This window comes from Anoplopoma fimbria, chromosome 18 (assembly GCF_027596085.1).
Source record: "Anoplopoma fimbria isolate UVic2021 breed Golden Eagle Sablefish chromosome 18, Afim_UVic_2022, whole genome shotgun sequence".
Taxonomy (NCBI): Eukaryota; Metazoa; Chordata; class Actinopteri; order Perciformes; family Anoplopomatidae; genus Anoplopoma; species Anoplopoma fimbria.
This window is the reverse complement of record NC_072466.1, coordinates 8,957,078-8,967,576: the sequence shown is the minus strand read 5'-3', so window position 1 is coordinate 8,967,576 and position 10,499 is coordinate 8,957,078. Positions and strand designations below refer to the sequence as shown.

The 10,499-nt window shown below is 40.9% G+C and overlaps 1 non-coding gene across 1 annotated transcript; it reads right to left on the bottom strand.

Moving 5' to 3' along the window:
• Positions 1 to 10,418: 10,418 nt before the first annotated feature.
• trnae-cuc (transfer RNA glutamic acid (anticodon CUC)) lies at positions 10,419 to 10,490 on the bottom strand. The gene has a single exon. It is a non-coding gene; the product is annotated as a tRNA-Glu (tRNA).
• Between the last annotated feature and the right edge of the window lie 9 nt (positions 10,491 to 10,499).

Sequence of the window (10,499 nt, the reverse complement as noted above, 5' to 3'; positions counted from 1 at the left end):
ATCTGGAGCCTTTAAAGGGTTCATGCAGAGGTCATGCAGAGCGGGTTAAAGAGCTGTCAGGGTGGCTGAAATGGGGTACAAAGATGCGGAGTGTGATGGAGAAAGAATTCAGAGAGGGACGGAGGATTTGGAAACAAGTGTGAGAACTGTTCATCAATGTCAAAAAAAACTGTCTTGTGCTGTGAGTCAAAGCCGGGCTCCCCCTCCCCCCGTAAGAGAAAACAAAAACACAATGAGGAAGCGAGAGGAGAAAAGGTCCCTCAATCTCAATCCGATGACGGTCGTAGCACACAAGCCCGATAACAGCAGAAATATTTCTGTTTGGACAAGGAGAGGAGGATTGGTTTGAGGAGTAAGGTTTAACAAATTGGTTACGTCGAGAAAAAAAAAAGAAAAAGAAGTAGACATAAAAAGAGAGAATGTCAGAGAGGAGGAGAAGGGAGAAGCCACCAGACAGGAGGAGCAGTGGAAAACAAAAGAGGCTCCACACTCTGCTCCGTCTTATCTGTCTGAGGGTCTTATCCACCGCTGGCTCTGTTAGTGTAACCCCATTTGCTCCCCCTCCCTCCCTCCCTCCCTCTCCTTCCACCTCATCCCTCCATCTCCATCACCCCCCCCCTCTGCTGCTGGCTGCGGACCCGTTATCAGGCCAGGGCTGACGTCATGGGGGCCTCGCTGGTGCTGGGGGGCCGGAGACGGAGGCTGATAGCGCAGCAGAGGCTGCCTCCGCACAGGCTGTGGGAACCACGGACCCAGCCCACCTCGACCCAGTGGCCCCGCACGTCCACCACGAAATAACACACACAGAGGTGAGGGTGTAGGTTTGATTCATGAAAGCACATACACACTTGTTGTGAGCTTTAGGAAGAGTTTCTATAGTTAAAAAACTACGCATTAATATTATTAAGCTGAGAACAATCATTTTTTACTCAAAATTGTTACATTTGATTAATTCTTGGACGAATATATAAATAGATATTTAAAAAAAAATATTTGAAGGCTTCATCAATTCACCTTCAAAATGTAATTTCTGCAGTTGTGGAGGTTGCTATGAAACACATTCAAGTCCTTCATGTTTTTAAAATTTTTTGAAAAAATCTGATCTGTTATGTATGGGGTGACTCGTGACCTGAGTTTTTCAAAAATCTTGACTACGGCCCTGATCCATATGTATATATCTACAACACATCTAAAGGGGAACATACGCATTTCTAAATGCATACAAACTGCTTGTATGCATATATGTTCATATATTTCTGTTGTAAGAATCTTCCATAGACTCTGCAATCTTTGGAGCCTAAAATAAACACAAGTATCTTGTCCACAGCAGATATTAATAGTTCAGTTGATGAACTGCTTCTTACCAAAATTCCCAACTGCTGAATATTTCTCATCTTCTCATCCACTTCTATAAAAGTAGCATATCTTTTGGCATCAAATATGTCCCAAGGTAGCAATATTACTGTTATCTTCCATCATGTTTGTTGCAATATCTCTTACTTACACTTAACAAATTATAGTGCACAAGTTCATGGAATCACTTCAATGCATCATAGGTTACACGTTTTCTACCTCACTCCTCAGAAATCAATTCCCCAGGCACCTTCTCAGCCTGATAAAACTGTATATGATGAATATTATGCCATTCAGTTTGTAGATAAAACTGAGGCTACTTTCTTTTTGACATTTGTCAGCTCGTATCTTCATAAAAGACGGTGCAGTTGCAGTCCAGTTGACAGATTATTTATGATGTCAGGGTTAATGTTCGTCCATGAGACATGGAATCCAGGGAATTAATTGCTTGAGAATAGGTTAAGGAGGCACTTAGCCCTGAGTGGTGGAATGGCTATGGTCACGCCAAAAAAACAGCATCTGTAAAAGGTGTGTGTGTGTGTGTGTGTGTGTGTGTGTGTGTGTGTGTGTGTGTGTGTGTGTGTGTGTGTGTGTGTGTGTGTGTGTGTGTGTGTGTGTGTGTGTGTGTGGTGGTGTGCGTGTCGTTATGGGGTCAACCGGTGCAAGTTTGACCTGAGGGGAGTGAGTGGAGCGTGGAGGCCTGCAGCAGATGAGTTTGGCAAGTTTCCTATCATTAGCTGCAGGTGCAACACTCCCAACATGTGCAAACACACACACACACACACACACACACACACACACACACACACACACACACACACACACACACACACACACACACACACTGACACACTAACAAACTCAACTCATGTCATGTAAACCTTGTTAATTGTCATCCCTCATCATCAGTGTACCGAGGGAAACCAACTCAACCCCTGTTCCACTGTTCACCTCTAGTTGGACTCCTTTACAGTAATGGGAGTGAATTGAAGCATCAATCTGCCAGTTACACAGGAACATATTTCCACATCTTCCTTCGTGTGTCTCAGATGTTTTCGGAGATGGATCTGTCGGATGGGGAGTGGAGACATGCTTATCAGTGTGTTGTCCTGGATAAGGCGGAGAAGATTTGTAACGGTTGCGAGGTGTGTGTGTGTGTGTGTGTGTGTCTATTGCTCACTCACTTACTCTGACCTCTTCTCGGCCAAACAAGTAGGAGGAAGAAAAGCGCGGCCTTGACAGAGCGAGAGGAGGGGTGAGATGTAAAATAAGAATCAGGCCGTTGTTTCTGAGTTGCTTATTTCTTCTCCTCCACCTCTTGCTGTCATTTTTCTCTCACTCTCTTTGTCAAACACATACTCCCAGAATTTCACCAGTGACCGTTGTGTCCTTGGGTTTAAATAACTATAAACTATAAGAGGGGAAAACTAAATGTGAACTTAAGGTGCACTCTAAAAATGTTTTAATGCATGGGAGCATTAATAAAATGCATCTTCCTACTGCTACATATGACTCTGTGGCAGCAGTCTGCAGATTGGACTGCAAACTCTTGAATTCAACATAAATAAATCATTTATAATATATTGGCATTGTCAACAAGGGTGCTGAAAAATATGTGCAGGACATTTTTATGATATTGTTTTGGTTGGTTCAGGACATTGAAGTTAATGCACAATTGCCTAAAGATCAAGTTATATACGCCAGCGTGCGGGTACCAAAATTATTCCAACTGTATGGAAAAACTAATCCCCAATTTCTTAAGAAATACAAATATAGCTCAAAGCTCTTTTAAGAAGTGTAAGTTATTTATTTGTCATAGGCACAACAATTCCAGTGAAGTTGTCTTTGGCAATTAAATTCCATGTTCTCAGGCTCGCTGCAACAATGCTCATTCAATATGCAAAACAAGAAAATGATTAGGCAGAAATACAGTGAAGGTAAAATAAAAATCCTTAACTACACTTCCAATTGACCATTTCAGGACATTAATCAACCTGAACTACAAGTATCTTTTGTGTTGCAACTTGCAGAGTGTTAGCAAAACCATGCAGCAGATATCTGATGGGCAGTTTAAATGCATGTGTCATGTATGTCTAGTGCCAACAGAATCATTAAGTGAGAAGTTTATAAGTTCTTCGCTTTAGAGTGCAACATCAGTCACAACCACTTCATTATAACTGGCTAAGAAATAACAACAGAGTTATGAGTGTAATGTGTTGAATAAATGTAACCATGATACATAAATTGAAAGAAACAGATATGGATATAGATAACACATGTGAATCCTTCTTATGTTTTCTTGGTGTGGCAATTTCAAAATCAAAGCTTACAGAGGGGCTTGACTGAAAGATATCTGTCATTCAACACTCAGAGATAATGATTTCCTTTTTGTTGTCCAAAGTTAGATTCACCAAGACTCCACTCTGTGACGCAAATTTGCATATTTCATCAAAAAGTGTCTTTGTTTCTTTACGCAGTATCTTCAGTTATTAAGCACATAACTTACAGTCTACTGTATGAGTGTGTGCTAATGTAAGAATTATTCATTAACAGAAATTGTGAAAGAATCACAAAGAGAAATTAGTTGTTTGATTGTCAAGACATGGATCTTCTCCGTTCTCTACACTGGCTACAAGAGCTCACATCCAGTTTAAGACTCTGGTGCTAGCCTACAGGGCAGTGAAAGGAACAGCTCCTTCCCATCTCCAGGCCATGGTCAACCCTACACCCCCGCCCGACCACTTCGCCCTGCTGCCTCGGGGCGATTGGTTGCCCCGTCGCTCAGAGGTCCCTGCGGCCGATCCACCCGGTCACAGCTTTTTTCTGTCCTGGCCCCTCAGTGGTGGAATGAACTCCCCACTGACGTCAGGACAGCAGAGTCGCTGCCCATCTTTCGGCGCAGGCTGAAAACTCACCTCTTCAAGAAGTACTACCCTGAGCCTTCCTCGTAGCACTTATTGCACTCGTATTAGTTGTTGCACTTATTGTATTCGTATCAGTTCGCTGCACTTATTGTATTCGTATTCGTATACTGCACTTATCCTATTCGTATTAGTTTGTAGCACTTATTGTATTCGTATTAGCCTGTTGCAATTATTGTTTTCGTAGTAATTTGCTTCTGCACTATACTTTTGCTCTGGTTTATGCTTTTAGATGCTTGTTTAAGAAAGGAGATGCACTTATGACTTCTGGTGACTAGTAGTTCTCTTGAATACCTATGTTGAATACACTTCCTGTAAGTCGCTTTGGATAAAAGCGTCTGCTAAATGACTGTAATGTAATGTAATGTAGGTGTCAGCTCCCAACCAACAGTGGACGGTCTCCTCCGCTCTCTTCTTGGTCTGCCATGCTGCCTGTCTGGGTCAGAGGGGGGCTCTGACATGATAAGCTCGGGGCCTCATTAGTCTCTTTAATTGGTCCAGATCAGTTGTAGTGAGGCGGTCTGTGGTCTGGCCACACGCCAGGCTAAAGTAAACCGACCCAATGGGAACATTGTACAGGCCGACCAACAGATCATGGAGTGCAACATGGAGCCCGCCAAAGACCGCTTTTAATTTAGACTAAACAAAATTCAAAGTATATAGTGGGGGTTTTGTCTTTAATTACTGAGTTTACCACTAGTTCCGCCAAATTATGGAAACATCCGAGCTTGTGAAACATTTCTGATTGGACCTGCTTTGTTAGAGTTTTTAAAATATCACACAAGGAATCCATTTCTAAACACATCTACTCCCTTGACTTGACAGTTTGTTGGCCTTGTCTTGAGCCCGCAACACTTTGACCAGCCTCAATAGTGCCAAATCATTTAAAAAACATTTTCATCAGCTGTTGTCTTCCCAAGATGAGCACGAAACACAACAACCTCTAAGTGTGACCTTTAACCTTCTGAGGCCTTTTCTACGTCTGTCCATACATGTGTTTTTCTATAGAATGTATTTCTTTAATTAGTTTTTATCGCTAATAATTGAAATGTGTTAATCTGTCTTTTTCTGGTAATGCATGATAGTGTGCATGTGTGAATCGGTGAGCGTGTGTGCACACCGTGGCGTCTATAGCTTGCGGGGGAATCCATCAAAGCTTATCATTATAAGTAAACATGACAGAGTGGACAAAATGTCTTGTGCGCCGCCAGACCTGCTATCTAACCACGAGCCATATCTGTGATGATGGACTGATGTGGCGCTGGCTTGGTCTAACGAGAGTCTGAGTGTTCGAGTGGGAGTGTATGTATGAGCGCGCGCACACACACACACACACTAGAACACACACACATCAAAAGGCATACACATGTAAACACTCTAAGCACACACTCAAGTTACCTTTAACTTAGCCCTTATATATTTTGCCTCTCACAGGGAAACTACCTATACTGTACACGAAAAGTTGACTTATCGCACGATCATAAATGAGCAGACATGGTCATAATTCATATAGGAATTTATAGCTGTTATTTATTGCAGAGTGTTTGCTGGGGTTCATCGTTTTATCTTTGAGTTGAGCTTTGCTTTTTGCTCTGAAAAGAGATGGTTACTGTACTTTTTATGGCAGATGAGATCAGAGGAGAGTTAAGGAGTGCATAGGGAGATTTATTAGCAATGTTAGCTAATAGGTCATGATCTGTACTCATTATCATGGCTTTCCTAAGTGTCAGAATAAAGACCTCTGTTAGCATGAGCTGTGGAACGTCAAGTAAGGTTATAAACATCAGAAAATGAACATACGTCTCTTCCATGTTGGATTTTTAGAGCCTTGGTGAGGTTTCTTGTATGCATGTATGTATGTGTCTGTGTGTGTTGAGGTCAGCCTGTGTGTTTCTTTACTTGTTACAACACCACTGATAAGGAGGGTAAACAACCATGCACTGTTTGCTCCCCTACCATGGTCATGTGATCAAAAACACTGATGAGAGGGTGTATGTGTTTGAGAGGGGGGATATGACGCTTAATGTCCATCTCTCCGTCAGGTTTTCTACACCGTCTGCTCCTTCCTCGAGGTGTGGTTCTCAACTTTAAGAACGAAAAAACCCCGACATTGATAACCTCCCCCCCTGCCGTGTAGTTCCTGGGTCAAAGGTCATGGCTGCAGTGCCTCAGCTGACTTGGCAGATTGACAGTGGGTGTAGTGGTACTGGATGGTATACAGTATGGAGCCGTTTCAAGCCGTGTGTCTCCATCACTTTCATTCCCCTCTCTGTCTTTGTTAAATGACCGGTGCAAATGTCCAGTGTGTGTGTGTGTGTGTGTGTGTGTGTGTGTGTGTGTGTGTGTGTGTGTGTGTGTGTGTGTGTAGGGGGGTCATTAACCTCATGGTAACCTAGAAGGTGGTCTTTCACTCACTCTGGACTCTCATAGACCACCAAGGGAGTGATAAATGTGTCTCCATCACTTCTAGACGGTTGCAGCTTTTGATTAGTCATATTCAAGTTTTTTATTTTAAATCTGAGTTCTTAGTAACTTCTGCTTAGTTTCACTCACTTTCTAGCCAAGAGTTAGATGAGGGTAATATAAACATGTCTGCTAGATATGAAGCTACAATCAACAGTCAGTTAGCTTAGCACAAAGACTAGAAACAGAGGGTAAACAGCTAGCCTGGCTCGGCCAAATGGTATATTTAAGTCAAAATATTTGTCCTGCCATCACCCTTTAAGGTGACTAACTTACATGTTATTTCTCATTTATTTAGAAAAACATGAAAAAATGACAATTGTGTTTTGGGTTTTATTTTACTCTTCATTGCATTGTTGTTAGGTGACACACAACTAAGGGGTTTTGTTACCTAAACCTTACTGGCTGACAGAAAAAAACACATGGAGCAGGCCCAAAAGATACTTCCAATTGAATACATTAGTTTGAAAATTGTGATTAGCGACAGAAAAAAAATAGAAAATTTGTTTTGCCTACATGAATCAATAGATTAAAATGAAGTGTCTATTTCACGAACAGCAGAAGGAGACTGTGTTGTTAGAACATCTGCTAGGAAACATGTTAGCAACTCTGTTATTTGGTCAATCAGTTATTAGAATAGGGTTTTGGAATTTGATGTGTCGTTTTTGTGAAATGTAATTAAAAATATTTTTGTATATATTAATAAACAAATAAATTACTATTTTATATTGTTATTAAACAGGATTTTAATCGCGTATCATGTTAATGGCGTCAACCATATCCCATTACTTCTTATACTTTATTCACCGTAAACAGGTAGCACATTAGCATGCTAACGTTAGCTGTGTCATTTGATTCACTTAGCTGTGTAGTTACAGCTGTCACAGATTCTTAAGTGGGGCTCTCAATCCTCGAAGGGGAACTTTCTCTCAGAGATTTCTTCTCCTAATTGGTTTACTGCACAGAAACCGTCTTCTCATAAAGACCCAGATGAAAAACATCTGATATCTAGCAGCATTTTTTTCACAGATTTGGTTCATAGAAGTAAATCACGGCTCCCATAATTCCTATCAATTATCATTTGTGTGACATATCCTTTTTCAATGTTTAGGTTCTGCAGCTTCCTGCTGCCACAGTGTACTTGAAGTTATCAGTGGTTGTAGTCTAAGCTAGAAGTGTATGACGTCTGAGTAAAATGATTTTTAATTCTCTCCAAGGCCTGTGCTGGGTCAGACCGCCGTGATCACAACGGCCCTAAAAGATATAAGCAAGATAGTTTCTTTACGTGCATCAAATGAGAAACAATATTAGTTGCTGCTGATCTGATTGTTTAAGTATCCTATTCCAACAGCACACACAATTGAAATGGTACTATTAGGGCATTAACAGTATCACATATGACATCTCAGGGGCACAAATGTAAAGATTTATGTCCTGAAAATGTGCTTCATATTTTCTTTTGTGCCTTTCTTCTTTCTTCTTTTCTTTACATCCTCTGCAGCATACATTCCTGTGAATATTTGTGTGTGTGTTTAGCAGTAATATAAAAAAAAAAACAGACACTGTAATGCTGCCAAGCTGTTTGTGGGCTCTGTCAGGATGGTACCATAAAAAATTCTAATATCAGTGGCTAAAATGAGTTCTGTTCAGATCTTATATGACAGAGAGACCAGTGATGCTTTGGGTTTGATGTGGACGTAGACTATTATTATTATAGTCCTGTCTGTGCCACATCTTGAAAACATTATACAGTAAAGAGTCAAAAGTTTAGAGCTCATCCTTGGCTTTTTTTAGTGCTTTAAATTCAGTTAAACTGTCTATCTTAGCGGGATTTCCTTTTTTATCTGTGAGCTTTCAAAGCCATGTATATACATCCAGGAAGGAAAAGAATCACCTTGCAATACACAACTTGAAGAAAAATATTACAAATGAGGAAAGAGAGCAGAGAGCAAGAGATACAATTTAAATTTATTTGGACGGCGACGTTTAGGAGGTGGTCATGTCTGTCCATTTGCTTTGTCAAATGACGATTTGATTGTCCTAAAATGGGGACGATGATACCCAGAGCCACAGGGTCCCTGCCAACAAAAACCCTGCTCCCAACCAAACAGTCCCCCACAATCCTTTGCTCAAAGCAGGGAAGGGAGAGGAGGAGGGGGGTGGAGAAGGGTTGACGGGAGTCTGAGCAGGACGGAGGAGGGACACACCGGCGCCATGGCGATCCCTAAGACAACTTATCTCCTCTCTCACATTGATAGCGCCTGTCAAAATAACTGCAAAGATACATAGCCAGCCAGGAACTGGTTAACTCCGGCCTTGTCCAATGAGAGGGCCTGCAGCGGGGGTCTCTCTGGGACCCGAGCTCCACAAACACACACTATCTCATTGTCTCTATCTCAAACAGGTTCACTTCAACTAAGCTTTGATTAAAGGAGGGAGGAGAAATTATCACGACATGATATTTATATCTCAATTATATTTTAGATATAATATTAGATATATTTAAATATGTATTAACTGTGGCCGATGAGCAAACTGAAGACATTATACAAAACAAATGTTAAAGACACTTAATAATTGCTCCCTCACCTCAGTCTTCTCAGAATTAAATGCTTTACTCTCATTACTCTTTACTCATATAACACAGGCTGTTTTTACATTACATTACATTACATTACAGTCATTTGGCAGATGCTTTTATCCAAAGCGACTTACAATAAGTAATAATCATTTTTAATGTTTTTGTTCTTTTTAACTTGTAAAGAGAGAAAAAAAGCCCATGTATGTTACAGGGTTCTTATGTTAGAGGCTGTTTTAGTATGTTATAAATGTTATGTTGGTTATGGACTGTTCTACTAAATACAATATGACTTTTGTCACATATTACGACCCCTTTTTCTTGGAGCATTTGTTGTGAACTGTCGCCACCAAGCGGTGAAATGAGGAGGCGGTCAGCTGAAGGCAAAGTTATTATCTCATGCTTTGAGTTGGGACAGTCCAAGAGGTTGAGTCTGTGTGTGTGTGTGTGTGTGTGTGTGTGTGTGTGTGTGTGTGTGTGTGTGTGTGTGTGTGTGTGTGTGTGTGTGTGTGTGTGTGTGTGTGTGTGTGTGTGTGTGTGTGTGTGTGTGTGTGTGTCTCTCTCTCTATATATATATAATTATAATTATTTGAATTACAGTAGCCTATATATATTTTTATTCAGACCTAAAATAATACTCAAATGAAACTGTAAACAAATAATCAGCAGAGGCATAACAAAAACGTATAATATTCAAGAGACAAACTTTGAAGACAGTTGTTTTTCAGCAGGTAAAGAAATCAGTAAATACAACTGGATAAGGTTGCATGCGTTGTGCAGAATTTCTAAATGAGGCACATTTTAGGCCTTTACTTTACAAAGACTCAGATATTACTATTTTACCACAAGCTAATGGCTACTAAATAATAACATAATTTACCTGCATTCATTTGTTGCCCTGTAGGGACTAAATGGCGTCGAATGATGTACAGATTGTAATCCCCTTGTGGCAAATTTCTGATTTGCTTTATTGGACCCTATGAATTAACTAACCGACTTGAATTGGTTGACTGACTAGTAATACATCTATCTGTGCGTGACAACAGAGTGCACACGTATCCGCCAAAAAGAAATTTTAGCTAAGTGGAGGAATAAAAACGCAGTTCCCTGACCGGGAATCGAACCCGGGCCGCGGCGGTGAGAGCGCCGAATCCTAACCACTAGACCACCAGGGACTGATACTC